Source organism: Carcharodon carcharias, chromosome 14 (assembly GCF_017639515.1).
Source record: "Carcharodon carcharias isolate sCarCar2 chromosome 14, sCarCar2.pri, whole genome shotgun sequence".
Lineage (NCBI taxonomy): Eukaryota > Metazoa > Chordata > Chondrichthyes > Lamniformes > Lamnidae > Carcharodon > Carcharodon carcharias.
In genome coordinates, this window is record NC_054480.1 from 135,774,618 (window position 1) to 135,792,193 (window position 17,576).

A 17,576-nucleotide genomic window follows, 5' to 3' on the forward strand; every position below is an offset into this window, starting at 1 on the left:
GAGAAACAATGGATTTTGGCCAGAAGCATGGAAACTGCTTGCGAGGCTGCACTTAACTCATTAATGGGCCATGTCACATGACCCCCATGCTTCTAGCCTTTTGGATCATTTTAAAATTACATTTTTTGCCTCACGGCTCAGACTGCTGCTTTTACACCAACCGGAAAGGACTTCAGCAGCTCTCGGCTAAGCAAGCAGTTGGCCGCCATCCCTCAACTCCTCGAAGCCTGTCTGATTTTTTAGAAGTCTCTGATCATCACCTGCCAAGTGGTCTAAGTACTGAAGCTCTATCATGCTGCATCAATATTAGTTTCCAGGATTTTCGAGTTGCTGTCTTTGACTAGAAACTAATCTGGACTGAACTCCGCCATGAAGCAAACACCTTTTGGACTTTGATTTCTTGGACTTTGGAAATCACGTGAACTAATATTCATTTCTGTGGTTCTTTTAAGGTTGTTGCCCATAGTTGTAAATCTTCCTCTTTTTTATCCCCCCTTATTGTATGGTGTGTGTGTGTGTGTCTGTGTGAAATTGTGAGGTTGTGAACATGACCCCACTGGTTTTGAATGTGAATAAACTAACCTTGTGAGTTAATCATAACATGAGTTTTCTACGAGTTATTTTTAAATTGGATCACGCAATCTGAGAGTTTGGGGAAACTTTCAAAATAATTCAAAAATGCCTCGGCTTATGGACAGATGGGGAGAGAATAAAGAAATTAAGTTTCTCTCTCCGTGCCCATAACACTTAGTAAAGATGGGGGTGATGGCCAAACAGGGTTTAATGTGGGACTGGACAGTTGGAATTCATGGCTGATAGAGGATTAGAAGAGAAGAAGGAAAGCATAAGAGTAACTTAGACTAAAAGTGATTAAAAAGATGGATAGTGGCTTCTGTGAGAGATATAAAGGAGGTAGAAATGGAGTTGAGCAATTTTGCCAGATGGAAATAAGTGACCATGTGAAATTTAGGATGTAGGCTTTACTCCAAGATTATGGTTTAGTAATGAAAGAAGCAGGGAATGAGTGGAACTTACAGTGAGGGCCAGAAGTAATTGCTTCAATCTTCCTGATGTTAAGTTGGAAGAGGCTGTTGTTTATCCAAAACTTGATGTCAGGTAGGCAATTCAATGCCATGAAAATGGTCATGGAATTGAGAGATGTATTGTTATCAGGATATGTAAGGAAGTGGACTCCATTCTGTTACCAAAGGGCAGCTTATGGATAAGGAAGGTGATCAGGCCTGGGATAGAATCTTAGGGGACTCCAAAGGTAACGTTGTGGGCATAGAAGAAGGAGGGCATTGCCGGAGATGTACTAACAATTTGGAGTGTTAGGAGTCGAACCATGCAGAGGGGATTCTCATGGTGCTTGGCTTCCTGCTACCTATGATTGCATCTAGATTGCTGAAGTCTATAGAAAATATATTTCTAAAAGATAATTCCAAGGTACAAAGACAATGGGCTGCATTTTACCTGCCCCCTTCAGGCGTGTTTTCGGGTGCCCACCCCAGCTACTTCCCACCCACCCCAAGCTTACCCCCCATAATACAGAGGGTGAGTGGGCACCGAAATTGGCTTGTTACCAAGCCAATTGACTCTGATGATATGCTGCCTATGACCTAAAACTGTTGGTGTGTGCAGTGGGGCAGGAATGGGTAGCCCGATTTTTTAAAAAAATTTCTCAAAGTCTGGGGAGGGAGAAGGGGTACTACCTTCAGGGTCTGTCCTTTACAGATCAAGGGATGGGGTGGTCCCCTGACAGCCCCCAAGACAGAACATTCCCTTTCATCCTACCCACCTGCTGCATTAAGCCCATCCCACCCACCTCCCCACTAACCTGCCCAAACCCTCCCTGCCCAAGACCCCAGACTTACCTGTCTCCGGGATCCAATGGGCCTTATTTCTTGTCCTTGGTTGCAGTCTCAGCAGTGCCCACTAATGTGCCCTTGGTGCTGCTGGGTCTGATGGATTTGCTGGCCAATCAGATTAGCTGGCAGCTCCTGAGGGCAGCCCACACCTCCTCTATTTAGCCCACCCACAATGATGATAGTTGTGGAGTGGGCTGGCATGGAGCAGGTCAGCTCCACACTGGCTTTGCTTCTGGCGGGGTGGGGGGGGGGTGGGGGTGGGGGGGCGGTTGCTGAGGGGGGTTGGGGGCGGGGAGCAAGCTGTCTGGTCCCCCATAATATTCTGCCCTACACCCGATTAACCCTCCCCTGCAATTTTTTTAAAAATACCCGCAACCAAAGGATATTTAAACTGAGCCATAATATATTTGGCAATTCAAAAGAAGAATCTGTCCTTTGCATTTAGAAAAATCCACATAAAATTCTATTTCAGCTACAAACGATAAGGGGAATTATCTGATATGATTGAACTGCATAATTAAAAGTGAGGCTTCACAGAATTAAATGACATTAACATGGATTTTTGGATCATTGACAGAGTCCCACTGGATCCCACTTTTCAGAAGTTCCTATGGTTTTCCTAACACCGAACCAATATTAGGAGAGTTGCTGACGGTTTAATGCACTGATATGCCATTTTTATCAGCACAGGTAACTGAGAAGGAGATGGCTTACAGAGCTGAATAGCTTTGTGTACTATTTCACCAGCAGAGCTTTGGAATCCGGTTTGAATAAAATATCTGCATTGACTTGATGGACCAAATGGCCTCCTTTTGTGTCATAATGGCTCTATAATAATAATGACTGTCTTCTGAATATTTAACACTGAATATTGCTGAGTTTCATTGTATCTTCTTGAATAAATTCAAAAATGTAAAACAGAAATTGAGCGGAATTCGAATCATTAATGCATTCGAATAAGAGCTTCTTTGAGTAAAATGTACTTGGATTACCTCAGGGGTGTTTTCTCAAGGTTTATCGACCAAATCTTATTATAAGGGTACTCTCACGTGAACTGAGCTTTCTTATTAATTTTACTCTGGAATTGTCTAAATGTTCACACAGTGGTTCATTATGGAATACTTTACCACATGTGACTCTGCAGGCAATACAACAAGCTGGTTTAAAAGGGAATTGGATGAGTTTTTGAAAATGAAGAACATTAACAGGGTATGTGGGGTCACATTAGATTCTCCAGTTGTGGAGTGCAAGAAGCCTTTCAAGTATCTTAATTTTGGTAAAAAAGGAGGGTGGGGTGACGTGTGTGTGTGTGTGTGTGTGTGTGACTTTACGACAGCAAAGTCATGGGTCAGTACATTCTGCAATGAGATGTTGGTTGCTGAGAGGAGAGTATATTGGAGAATTTTAGTCTTGAGGTGATAAATTAGGATGTTGACAGTATAGGGGAGAGGTAGTGATAGAAACCAGCATCACAGATATAGAGTTAAGCATTTTCAAAAACAGAATGTATGAGGAGGAGGTGGCTGAGGTGAGAGTTGGAGATGAAACTGTATCTTTAGATGCAGCTTGAGAGGTTAATATAATCAAGGTTTGGAGCAGAGCCAGCAGGCTAAATCCACTCTCTCTGAAGATGCATTAAAATAATGAAAGTACTCAACCTCCTTGAATGGTACAAGAGTCTTTCAAAAAAAAATGCAGAAAAGTGCTTCACATTTTCTGAACAATATTGTAATGTCCAGCTGCCACAACCTCGTGGGCTAGCAGCATAATACCATGCATTATACCTAGCATGGATAGCACAGTATGCACTTTATTGTGACAAAGTTAGACATGCTGCTCTAGCTGAAGCAGAAAAAATGTTTCTTTGTTTTGGAATTTTTGGAACCCTTTCAACCGAATGTTGCTAGGGGAAGAAGTTGCACCCATGAATTGTAATACATTTTCTTTTAACTCTGGAAGATAACCATGGCTTTGCTTATATTTGCTTCTTGCATTTATAAAGGGACAAGCCAAATGGACAGTTCTCCACTAGTACCTAAACTACTTGCCAGCTATTATCAATGAAAACGTATTTGGAGAGGACTAATGTTTTGACACTGATTCATTTTCCCGTATTTGTTATCACGGATAATAAATATTTCCCACTTCTCATGCAGAGGAATTTCTCCAAGAACTTTAACAGAGGGAGAAATGGGCTTATGGAAAAATAGGGCCAAATCTTCTGAGGAGGGCAAACACTGTCAGATTGCCACTCTGCTCCTATTTACACTCCTTGCGCCGGATCTCCACATTTCTTGCACAAACTTCCAAACCGGGCCTCTTCAGGAAAGGGGAGCGTACCTGTTCCTGGAGTCCTTCTTCATAGTGCAGGATTGCTGGGGGTGGGGGGGTGGTGGGGGGGGGGGGGGGGGGGGGGGGTGGGGAGGGGGGCGGTACCATCCCCCATTCCCCTGTTCCCCCCGCCTGTTTACGGCACTAGCTGCTGTGTTCCAGCAAGTTTAAATGTCCCAATGCTACTTTGAGAAGCCACGGAGAGATGGTAAGTATGTAGGGTAAATGGGTGAAGGGGCAGGGTGGGTTAGGGGGTAGTCAGGAGTCATGGGGGTTAGTCAGTGGGTAATTTGGGGGTGAGAGGTGATGCTGGGAGGACGGAGGGATAGTTGTGTGGTCGAGTTGGGGGGCTAGTCGGGTTGAGGCAGCATTCAGGGGGTTGGGGGGTAGTTGGGGGGTCAGCAGTATAGTTACCCAGGTGTGGGAACTGATTTGAATCCTTCTGGCTTGTCCTGGGTAACTATTCTGGTAAGTAAGTCTACAACTTTAATTTAGAGTTTCGGACACAGGGTAATTACCCTTCAGGAGTCCAAGCTTTCTGGGCAATTCCCATGTACTCAGTGCATCGGAACCTCGAAGCACATCCTGGAGGCCATATTCAGGGTATGACCATCCAGAGATAGGAAGCCTGGGCCATTGAAAACTGACAGCACAGAAGGAGGACATTTGGCATTAAGCAGTAAATAAAGGAGGTTAAATGGGGGAGAGGAAGATGCCAAGCACAATGACAAACATCTGAAATTTCTTTGTGGGAGGCTTCCCATGACTGGCCACTGTAACTTCTGTGGAAGATAAATAGAAATATAATTCACGCAGAACATCCAGGGTTTCCAGCAAAATTACAACATCTGATTGGAAGAATCACCTCATCCCAAGAAAATTCCTGGTGAAAGTTTATTAAAAGGCTTTTGAAGATAGGAGTACAAGCTAAAGTGGTTTTGGAAAATGAGAGTTCCAGAAGAGAAGAGTAAGGTAGCAAGGTTAAGTGCCAAGCCAAATCTCCCTCTAGACTGGCTTCTCCCAAAACTCTGAATCCACAGGCTCGGGAACACAACACCTGATGAGTTCCAGGTCTCGACCCCATGCCCCAAGTTGTGTTGCTATTGCGAAGCTATTTTCTAATTTAAATGGCCTAATTAGCCAGGAGGCCGTTCAGTTAGAAGCACCAAGCACCTTCAGCAGGAGGGTGCCTGGCACCAGTGGCAAAGGCAGACAGCAGCCATGATGGGACCTGCCGCTGCCTTGCCGATTAATCAGGTCCTTAAAAGTCCACGAGCTGGGAAATAGAGAAAAGTGGTCATTCAAACAAACTTAAGATGCAGTGCCGGACCCAGCGCCAGTTGACCCATCATACTTCTGTTTTTAACAAATAAAAATAAAATTTCAAATCACCTCACAATGAGCCCCACAGCTGGTCACTAACATCGACCAAACTATTGGAATTTGCCAAAATAAAGATTGAAAGTCATGTTCCCGACTGTGCATGCCGCTTAACAAGCTCCTTATGGAGCTTAGTGTTATTGGTGGCAAGTTGGTTTTTCATTAACCCCCTCTCCAACAACCCTTTGAAAATTTGAAACTATCCCAAAGGCACCAGGGTCCCAAGACCACCTCCAAGATCGTGATTTTCAAAGCCTGCCCACACTGGATCCAGGCCTCACCGTCCTTTGAATATCTTGGCCGATATCATTCTATAGTTTTTCTCCTCACTCCCTTCACGCGAATAAATCTGTTTTTACCTTGTCCATGAGACTCACTTCCTATTCCTTTGACCCCCATCATACCAAACAGCTGATGATTCAACTTTCCTACCTGGCCCCTGTGCTCGTGAAGACCACACATGATCCTCTTTCCTTAAGTACCATCTCCCTCCCTTCCGAAACCACTAGCATCATGACCCTCCTCAAAAAGATCCATCTTAACTGCCCTGCCCTTCACCTCCAACATTCCTTTTCTCTCTATGGTTCTCGGACACGTTAACGCCTTCCAAATCTGTGCCCTTCTTTCGTGCAACGTCATGGGCAAGGTTTTTGGGTCTTCGGGCAGGCGAGGTAGGAGGTCCCAGGAGTGGCCGGGAAATGGGCCCACCGCCCGTGATTGGCCCCTGACCACGATTTCACGCTGGGCTGGCCATTTAATGGCCGGATAGCGTAAAAGGTGCGCCGAGAAAGACTCAGTGCTGCTGAGGTGGAGGCGGGGAAGTGAACGCTGACGTCAGCCCAGGCGTGGGGGGGAGCGCGCAGTGAAAGCTCTCCACAGGCAGAGAGCTGCCTCGGGTGGGGGGGGTGCTGAAGAACTTCAAAACCAAAAATAAGGGTTATGAAATTCTAAAATAAATGCCCCCCCCCCCGCCCGCCCCCCCCCCCCCCCCCCCCCCCCCCCCCCCCCTAGGACTCGCACGCCTGAAAATATAAATAATGAAAGTTACATCAAATCGTTTTTATTTTTTTTAAAAATTAATCTCGGGAACCTCATCCCGTCCATGGATGAGGTTTCCTCAAAAATCCAAAGGCTGCCTGGCCGATTTGCCTGCCGGCCAGCCGTAAAAATCGCTCTTAATTAATACATTAATGGCCTTAACAGGCCTCTTAATTGTTGGCTGGCACGCTGCCGACTCTCTTGCACGCCCACTGACAGAAATGTCGCGCGATGATGTCGGGATGCTCGCCCGATGCCATTGCGCTCTACTTTATGCCCGATTGGGTAGTAAAATTCTGCCCATGATATCCCCTGATCAAATTTCCATCCCTGGCCCTGATCAAAGCCAGAAATCACATCCAGCCTAAGTGGCTATAGTGAGTTATTCCTCTCTATTTACCTGGCGGGGACCGTTTTCATGGGTCCCTGGCGTCGGCCTGAACGGTCACCGATCCTGAATCCCACCTGCAGACCCCTTTCCCACCAGGTTCACACAGGGGTCAGAGTTGGGGCATGAAAGTGAGGCCCAGATGTTAAAACCACACTCCGCAGGGAATAGTCAGTTTACTGTCTCTTTCAGCCCCCGCATCTCCAATTCCTGCCTCAAGTTAAAATTGGCCCTACGTTTCTTTCCTTAATTTAGAGATGGACAACTCAGTGACAATGACTTGCCTTTATATACTACCATAAAGAATCTCCAATTGCTTGGCAGAGGGGAAAATAACAGTACACCAAAAGTATGATCCAAAAGGTATAGGTTTTAAATAAGCTTTTGGAGGAGAGAGAGAGAGGTAGCAAGGGAGAATGGCTTAGAGGTAGAAGTAAGCCTGCTATAATGCCGAGGTAATCCAGCAAAACCTGGTATAATTTGGGATGTAAGTGACGTTGTAATGCTAACACAATCTTACTGGTTTGAGTTATTTCAAATAACTAAAAGTTAATTTTCCGACTTTGCGCTTCTGGTTGGGAACATTCACCAGAGGTACATGTCGGAAACCAGGGCACATACTGAAACCAACTTCTGACCCATTTGCAACTGCAGCACGAGCTCAGAAATATTTTCCCTATATGGAGATTTCTATCTCCTGGAAAGCAATAAAGGAGGATTTGATACTGGTAACACTTCATTGTGCCGCCTAATACTTACTTGATTACAATATAAATCTTTAATATCTAAAAAGAGTTTGCATCTCCGAGAACAAAAGCACCATATAATGAAAAATGTAATATGCAGTTGAACCAAGTAATCTAGATTTTACTTCATTCGTGAGAAGGAGCTGGGTGACTCACAGGGTTAGTAGTCTTCCTGCAAAGATTTTTCAATTAACCAAATGACAAAGAGATCGTAGTTCTAACTAAACGTTATCCTCAACTTAACATCGAATTGGCTACGTAATGGAGGAGGGGATTGCAATCAGTACTTGCTATGTGTCATTCTGGAATCCTTGGCAATAGGAACATGAATTGCTGGAGGAAAAGTCCATCTCATTGACATTCTATCATGCTGGTAGTCACATGAAACAGCAGCAATGGAATTATTGACTAACCTTGGCAGTTAGGTTCTCTCAATGAATCAATTAACAACAAAATCCAGACATGAAGTGAGCAAAACCCTGAGTGCTGGAAAGGTTTGAGAACCGTGATCAAAAAACTCAGTCACACCTGAAAATGGACTTATGCTTTATGGGTACCCTTGTATTGAGGGCAGACCCTCAAGGCCCAGAGCTTCTTGAGGTCGTAACCATGGACATCTGCCATCACCTCCCACTTCTGAAACTGTAGCCACTGTTGATACCTCTCATAGAAACAGTGGCCTAGGCAATCAAGAACAGAAGAAAGGCACTAAGAAGTTGTAGTCTGGATGAATCCATTTGTTGGGGTAATTGCTTTTTTGAATTTATTGTTGGTGTTAATATTTATAATAAATTGAAGGAAAGAACCATGTAGACTGTGGGAAGGCCGTTGGATTGTAGTAGTAAGGGAACAGATGATAATTGCATGGCTATTGGTGTGTTGGGAACGATTCATACAAGGTGTCCTTGGATGATTTTCAGGCTGAGGGCTTTGGCAGCTAGTGTTGCTGGTGTTACTGCTACTGCTTACAGGTGGTAAGGGCTGATACATTAGTGTAGTCATGCAGCATGACCCCAAACATGGTTAGGGTCGTACAGCAAAGGTTCTCCCAAATAACCCAGGCAGCAGAGGTGTTGCTTGGCCTGACGGCCTGCTCAATGATATTTCTGGTGACAACATGGGACTTGTATGCCAGCTCTGTATACATAGCTGGGTCCCTGGCAGGAGCCATGTCTGTAGGGGACATCCTATGTTCCCCTGCTTTCCAGCCTGTGACCAACAGGCCTGTTTGGAATAAAGACGATGAAGAGGACTTGCGCAGGATGAATGAATCATGGCTGCTGCCAGGAAACTGGCCATTGGGCACAGACCTGCATGGCATCATGAGTGCAGATTCAATATGTGTGAAGCTTGGTGCTTTCTCATCCTGCTTTACTTTTTCCATAGGGACTGTGATGTACGTGTTCTGCTTTGTGTAGGGAGCCATAGTGACCTCTCTAACATAGTGGTGCACAACAGACTGAAAGACGTTGTGCTGTTGCAGCCTATAGGGCCCCCAAACCAACAATGCCCTGGTTTGAGGCTCTAGTTGTGGAAGCAACAGTTGATAAAGTTCCATGGCAACCTCCTTGATGAAGTGTAGAGACCTCACACATTGTTCTCCACCGAAGCTGAGGTATGGAAAGTACTCCCTGAAGACCTACTGTGGGCATGGCCTCCACCCTCTTCTTTCCAGCTGCTCCTGTTCTCCCTCAGCTTCTTCTCTGCTCCCCCTCATTATTCAGCCCCAATGTCAGACTGACCAGACCATCCGTGACTGCAATAAAGCAATTCCCAAGGCAGGTAAAGGCAGTGTAGCACCAGCACAAAATTATTGCCAGAAGTCAGAGTTCACTGGCGGAATTGAAAAACAATGGCCCAGAAGTTAACCAGAAGCTTGAGAAGTAACCAGCATGGAGTGGGTGAGTCCCTTAAATAGAGCTCTCGCAAGATCCTAGTTAGTGTCATGAGATGCTGAGTGAGTCTATCATGTGGTAAATCAGGTACTGTGGCAGGCAAAATTCCCAGATGGGTCCTGCAACAAAAATAGGATGTTTGTTTTTAATATTAAACGGAGGCTTTTTAATACATTTGGTGTGCCCCCTGAACATACCCCAATCCATTATGGCGGGTGGTTCACTTCCGGCATGGAATGAGCACAGAAAACTTGGTTGTCATTTTGGACCCGTCCAGGGTAGATTTAGATAAGGGAAAATGGAGGAGGCTCAAATGGAGCATAAATGCAGGCAGTGGACTGGTTGAGCTGAATGGCCTGTTTCGGTGCTATATATCCTGTGTAATCCTATGTGATAAGGGGCGGAATCATCCCAGATTTGCGCTAAGTGCGGTAGCGGGCGTGTCAAACGTTGTCTTACCCGCCGGCCGCGATGGTGGGTATTCACACCGTACCATCCCAACCCCGCCACATTATTTATGCATTCCCGGGAAACATGCCATTGCCATGGCTGGCGGGCTCTCCTTCACCCACCACGCCATCACCCCACCGCTTCATCACACCGGGCGCCATATTTAAAGTCCAGCCACAAGCACACATCTCAGTGCTTCCAGCTCACCACTGCTGCCTGGAACACATGGTCCTGAAACTGAAGATGACTGCAGCACCCCAAGTTCAGCGATGCATCCCTCAAGCAGCTTTTGGATGCCATGGAGGCTCGCCGGGATATCCTCTACCTCCGCTCTGGCCGCCAGATGTGCAGCAACGTTACTAATCCGGCTTGGGAGGTGGTGGCAGCACCAATACCCTTCAGAAGAGGACAGCCACACAGTGCCACAAGAGGATGAATGATCCCCTCCGTTCCACCAGAGTAGGTCACTCTTCTCATCACTCTCAACTCACACACTCAAAAACACATCACACATGCACAGGGCTCTCATTCACTGCCGGTTTAAGGGACATCATCATTCACTCTCTCACATTCACCATCATTGTCCTCATCCCATCCATGCGACTAGTCACCACCCGCACATGCCAGGCATACTTATCATCTGGCCTGGCAGGCATCCTGCTTTCAATCTCTCCATCTCTCTTCATGCAGGACAAGCTGACACACAAGAGGGAGAGGTCACAGACCAATGGTGGAATACCCGAAATCAAGGCCCTCATGGACTTTGAGCCATCCAGCTGGCCAGCTACGATCTGCACCGTTCCTGTGCTGACGGTGAGGTCGGCAATGCTCTACCACGTGAGGGTCCAGCAGTGCAACATCCATCAGACAACCATGTCCTGTTTCACAGGCCACTGCCATGCACTAATTATATCCCCTTGCTTTTGCAGGCACATCTGCCAAACAACCGATGGAGTCCAAGGCCAGGGATTCCAATCAAGCCCCAAAGAAACCTCTGGAGAGGAATCTGGAGGCCCCCTCCCTGAAGTCCTGTCGCAACACTCACCCACACCCTCTACCAGTGCAGAGACACACACCTCGGTGGGACCTAGTTTTAGAATAAGCCTTGGGATCACAATCTGGTGAGCACATCACATTTTCTGATCTACAGCGGGCAGAGGCAGGGACTTCCCAGGTCCCCAGCACTCGGAGGACCGCTGGAGGCCAGGAATCTGCTGAGTCTGAGTCAGATGATGAGCCTCTGGACTCGGTCATATCACAGTTGCTGGAGCTGCAAAGGCAAACTCGGGAATATCAGGAAGGGATGTCCACTGCACTCCTCAGATGGCAAGGCACGATGGAGGAGTCCATTTGCCTTCACTCTGAAGGGATAGTGCGGCATGCCAATTCACCGAGATCAATACTGATAGGGCAGTGGCCGCCATGGGGACCTTGGTATGGGAATTCACTCCTGCACTGTTGTGTGGGCTCAACTCCATTGCTGATGCCGTCGTTGGCCTCCAACAGTGTGTACGTGAAACGGGTGCCAGACAGCTTGAACTCACTCCAGCTACCCCTGCCCCTCAAGGAGTCAGCCTGGGTTCCTTGGCAGCCATCGGGAGGAGGATCAGCAGGTGCACACTCCAGGCCCATCCATCTAGGTGACTCTCAGAATGTCCGGCCCATCCAAAACCCCTCTTCCCGTGACCTCAGCAGCTCCAGCTCCACAGGCACAGCAGAACCCCGAAAGCAGGCTGGGGCCCTCGAAGTCTCGACCTTCCAGAGGACGCCCGCCAAGGCCATCACAGACAGAGCTTTGTAGTCAGAAGGCTGCCTCCACCTCTGCTGTGGCTGTCTGGGGAGCGGCGAGATATAGCGGCAGAGTTAAGAAAGCTAAGGAGAATTAGTTGCACAGCCTGGGCATGGCTGTTAATCACTTGTACATACTGTTCACTATTGTCAATAAACTCCCAAGAATGTCTCCCTGCCTATGGCTCCTGTTCTGATGAGCAGTGTTCGTGTCACTCAGATGTGAAACCTTTCTGCACAAGATAAAAGGCAGGTGTCTCAGTCCAGGGCCTCTTCCCTGTGCTCTGTGCAGCCTTCAGACCACAGTGATGGTCCAGCCTCACTCCCTGGAAAAATTACTGATTCCTGCACCTCGATGCTGCTGGTCATTGCTGCCAGATTGTGGTGGGCAGGCGCCATAGAGTTCTCTCATTCTCTCTGTGTGCTCTCAGCACCTTTAAGGGAGGGCTGGCCCCATCTCTTCAGCATCTGTGACCGGTGATACTGTGCTCCAGTTCCTGAAGGGCTCAGGTACTGAAGGTGGACACAGCATCAGATGCTTCTAAGGTTTCATGGCTGCGTCTTTATGATATGACCCTGATCATTGAGTGCAAGTGAGCTGCCCTCAGCCAGACAGGAGCCAAACATTAGCAGAGGCAACGTGAAGATTTATGGAGTGTCCTCACTGCATGTCGGCATCTTCCTCCTGCAATTCAGCGACTATTATGGCCACTACTGTGGCTCCATGACAAGATCATTCTCACGGAGGGTATTCACGCTGCCATAAGCCAGACTAAAGTCAAATATTCTCAGGTGCAATGTGTGGATCTATGGGAACACCTCACTGCATGTCGTCATCATCCTCCACAAATCTAGCAGCTATGAGGGCCTCCCGAGCACACCTGCCTCATCTGGCCAGTCATCCTTATCATTGTCTCCTCCAAATATCTCCTCAGCCTCATCCCCAACAGTGTTCTCTTCATCAGAGGAGGCATCCAGCTCCTTCATCTCCTCCTCAGCCAGCTCCTCTCCCTGTTGGAGCGCCAGGTTGTAAAGGATGGAGCAGATGACAATGATGCCTGACGCTATCAGTGCACTGGATTTCAGGGCTCCACCAGACCGATTCAGACACCGGAATCTCTTCTTCAGCAGCCCAATGGTCTGTTCCAAGTTGCGAGCTGCAGTACGAGCATTATTATACCGTCGCTCTGCTGTAGTCTGAAGCCGTCTCATGGGTGTCATTAGCCACAGCTTCTGTGGGTAGCCCTTGTCTCCAAGGAGCCATCCCTGCAGCTCTTGTGAACCCTGGAAGACTCAAGGGATCTATGACTGCCTGAGGATGTAGGCGTTGTGCACATTCCCTGGAAACTGTGCACACATCTGCAGGATGCGTTTCTGGCGATCACACACCAGCTGCACATTCAGCGAATGGAAGCCCTTGCGGTGGATGTAGTCCACTGTGAGTTGTGACAGAGATCTGAGTGCCACATCAATGCAGTCATTCACACCCTGCAGCTGTCAGAAACCCGAGATCTGAGAAAATCCAATCGATCTTGTGATCCTGGCTGTCCTTGTCTCGGGCGAAATGCACAAAGTTGTTTTGCCCTCGCAAAGAAAGCATCCGTGACCTGATGTGGGTGGAGAACCCACAGAAGTCACCTGCGGAGCCCTGAAAGGAGTCACCGGCATAGAAATTGAGCACCGCTGTCACTTTCACGGCCATTGGCGGTGGATGCCCTCCATGTCCCCGTGGCACGAAATCCTGCAGTAGTTGGCAGAGGTGACCGACCAGTTCCCTGGACATGCTCAGTCTTTAGCGACACTGGTTCTGGATGTTGCTGGGCGCTGTGACTCTTCAGCAGCATCAGCGGGAGCCCCAGCCGCCCCTTCTTCCTGAGGTTGCTATTCCTGCCTCTGCACAGCCAGGAGCCTCAGTCCCTCGATCCTCCATCGTCTTCACGCTCTGTGGGCCATCAGGCATACAGCAAGTTCACCAGGCTCCATGATCCTGATGTACTTCTCCTGTAGGATGAAAGAGAGAGACACATGGTTAGCATGGGTGCACTAAGAACCTGCCCTGGTTAAGTGTGACAGCCCCTTAACGCTTCCCAGAGAGTGCTGGCCACTACTTGGATGGCCAGAGGTTAGTGCGCTGCAAGGCTGTCCGAAACCACACCCCACCTCCACACAATCCACCCAAACTATTGGGGGAAGATTTGCCCACTGGACTGCATGCTGTGCTCTCAGCTCAGGCATTCTCTAATCCACACTACAGTACTGCACTGTTAGCTTGGACCATGGGGGAGACTGGTCTAAACCGGGATGATGATATTGCAGAGGGCTGTGAGCGACTCCAGCAGTGACTGCTCCATGGCCAGCTTTAGCGAGGAGATTGTACAACATGCCCAGTTGTCCAACTATTCTGCAGTCCACTAAAACGCTCGTGTCTTTGCAGCCTATGCAGGGGGACGGGGTGGGGGGGGGGTGGTGGAGGGTGGGGTGGGGGGAGTGGGGGTTGGGGAGGGGTGAAAATCTTTGGAGCACTTGGTGACACTTTGAAGCCTCTGCATTGCTTGAGTGGGCAGATAGGCTAGGAGCCCAACCCCAATCATCCCAATGTGACTGCACCCGAACTGCCTCAGTTGCAGAGGAATGGTCACTTTATACAGGCTTCCCGAATGCGTGGCTGCTTCCCTCGCCCACACTGCCTCCCATCCCGAATGCATGAGTACTATATTCAACAGCAGGCCCTTGCCCCCCTGTCCCCACAGAAGTCGCCTCAATGGCAGGTCTGCCCTTAACCCTGACCCCCCAGTGCCCCTCAAGCTTGAAGTCCAACAGGTGACCCTGGCAAGCGCTGCGTAAGTCACCCTCCCATAAGTACTCACCTCCAAATTCCCCTCAAAGTGCAGGCCGCCAAGCACAAGCTACTTATGTGCTGTTGTGAAACACGTCAGCGGACTTTCCCCCCGCCTCCCATGTGGATGGATGATCCAGCGGTGGGGAGGGGACAATTTCGGTGGGTGGCCTGATAATGACATACTGATGTATTACAATAAGGTTCCTGATGTCAGACGGCAGGAAACACGGCCTGTCATCAGTGGGCTGAGCAGACGATCGCACATTGGTTTCATGCTGTTGTAAAACCAATCACGCCATATTGTCCGCTCACGTCACCGATTGCGCCCAACGCCAGAGGGCACGGAAATTCCACCCAAGATCTGTTTTCAGGCAGTGTAAGTGTGCAACAGTGTAGGTTACCAGGACAGTGTCTTTGAAATGATCACTTCGAATTTCTGTCTATTTTATCAGCTTAATTATCCTGGCCAAGTGACAAATTAATTATTGTTTTCATTCTTTTTTTGCCTTTTCCCTTTTTTTTATTTGATCCCTTCCTTTCTTCCTTCTTTTCCATTTTCTCCCCTTCCGTCTTATTATTTTTCATTGTGCTAAGATTTTATTTTCCCTTTAGGCAAGCCACGAGCATATATGAAAACCTTTTTGCACCGTGTGGGTATGGAGACTGTATTAAGTGAGTGCGGCAACCAGTATTCTATCTATAAGACACTAGTTAGGCCTCATCTGGAGTAGTGTGTCCAGTTCTGGGCACCATATTTGAGGAAGGATGTGAAGGCATTGGAGAAAGTACAGAGGAGATTCACAAGAATGATTCCTGGGATGAAGAACTGTGGCTATAAGGATAGATTGGAGAGGTTGTGACTGTTTTCCTTGGAGAAAAGAGGGCTGAGAGGAGACTTGATAGAGATATTCAAGATCCTGAGGGGGATGGACAGGGTAAATAGTGAGAAACTGTTCCCAATCAAGAGAACATCAAGAATTAGAGGGCACAGATTCAAAACAATTGACACAAGGAGTAACAGATGTGAGGGAAAAACTTTTCACCCAGAGGGTGGTTGGAGCCTGGAACAAACTCCCTGAAAGGCAGGTTCAATTAAGGTATTTAAAAGGGAATTGGATTGCTATCTGAAAAGAGAGAATGTGCTAGGTTACGGGGATAAGGCAGGGGAGACTAGATGGAATGCTCTTTCAGAGGGCCAGTACAGACCAGATTGGCCGAATGACCTCCTTCTGCACTGTAAAGATTCTGTGATACTGTGGGGAATGAATTCTGATGTATCTCAGAAGTCATGAGTCTGTCACTGGCTTTGCAATTTCACCTTGTGTCCTCCCACAGAATTGTTTTTGCAATAGATTCAGAATTAAAGTTTTAAAGAGTTTTAAACCCTTGTGGAAAGAGTTTGCCACACCAACCGATCCTCCAATATCAAAGATTGATGAATAAATCTTCTGAGATATCACAGCTCCTGTTTAGATGGGGTGTGTTGGCTGAACCCTTTCATTCAAGGTCAAAGCTGAAGAAAGGTTTCAGAAAGGCTTTCTGGAAACTAATGGCTTGATGAACGAGGCACTCCTCTCTGCTCCAAAGTAAAAGTCATCTTCATTACTTTCAAAACAATTTTAACAAAGGTTTCTTCCCGAATGATGGCTATCCACATTATCAGCTCACTGGAACAAGGCTTTGGTTTTTCTGTTAAATTCTGTCAGTGTTAACTACTAAAAAGACTTTGTTCTTATGAATATTTGAGGGCAGCATGGGGGTGGATTGAAATTTCTGAAAATGTTTTTGGTATGCGACCTCCAGGAAGGAACGTAACTTAACTGGAAAACTGCATGGAAAACAAAATTAAGATTCCACGCCAGGCTTGATAGCAGTTTCCATATCAGGAGGACATTGCTAACAAAAACAGAATTACCTGGAAAAACTCAGCAGGTCTGGCAGCATTGGCGGAGAAGAAAAGAGTTGACGTTTCGAGTCCTCATCACCCTTCAATAGAACGAGGTGAATCCAAGGAGACGGGTGAAATATAAGCTGGTTTAAGGTGGGGGGTTGGGGGGGTTAGGTGGGGGGAGAGAAGTGGAGGAGAGTGGTGTGGTTGTAGGGACATACAAGCAGTGATAGGACCAGATAATTAAAAGATGTCACAGACAAAAGAACAAAGAGGTGTTGAAGGTAGTGATATTATCTAAATGAATGTGCTAATTAAGAATGGATGGTAGGGCACTCAAGGTACAGCTCTAGTGGGGATGGGGTGGAAAGACTAGCAGGGAATAAAAGATTTAAAAATAATGGAAATAGGTGGGAAAAGAAAAATCTATATAAATTATTGGAAAAAACAAAAGGAAGGGAGAAGAAACGGAAAGGGGGCAGGGAGTTCAAGATTTAAAGTTGTTGAATTCAATATTCAGTCCGGAAGGCTGTAAAGTGCCTAGTCGGAAGATGAGGTGCTGTCCCTCCAGTTTGCGTTGGGCTTCACTGGAACAATGCAGCAAGCCAAGGACAGACATGTGGGCAAGAGCTAACGCCTGTCTCAGAATCCTGGGACTAGATACAAATAAAACACACCTGCTGTCTGATAGGTAATCCTTCTTCTACCTGTAGAGAGACCTGTAGTCTCTCCCTCTCTTTATTCACACTCTTCATTTAATAGATCCGATCTAATGAGCAGTGCTACATAATCTGCTCTACATAGTTTCCTGCTTTCCTTGATCCTGTCAAAATTAATATTCATTGCACCGTCTCCCACTCCAACTCAGTTTCCTCTTTCCTTCAGTTGATTTCAAATTCTCAAACTGCCATGGCAAAACCTGAACTCACATTCCCTGAGTTATTGTCCGGACCTCTGGTTTGCTA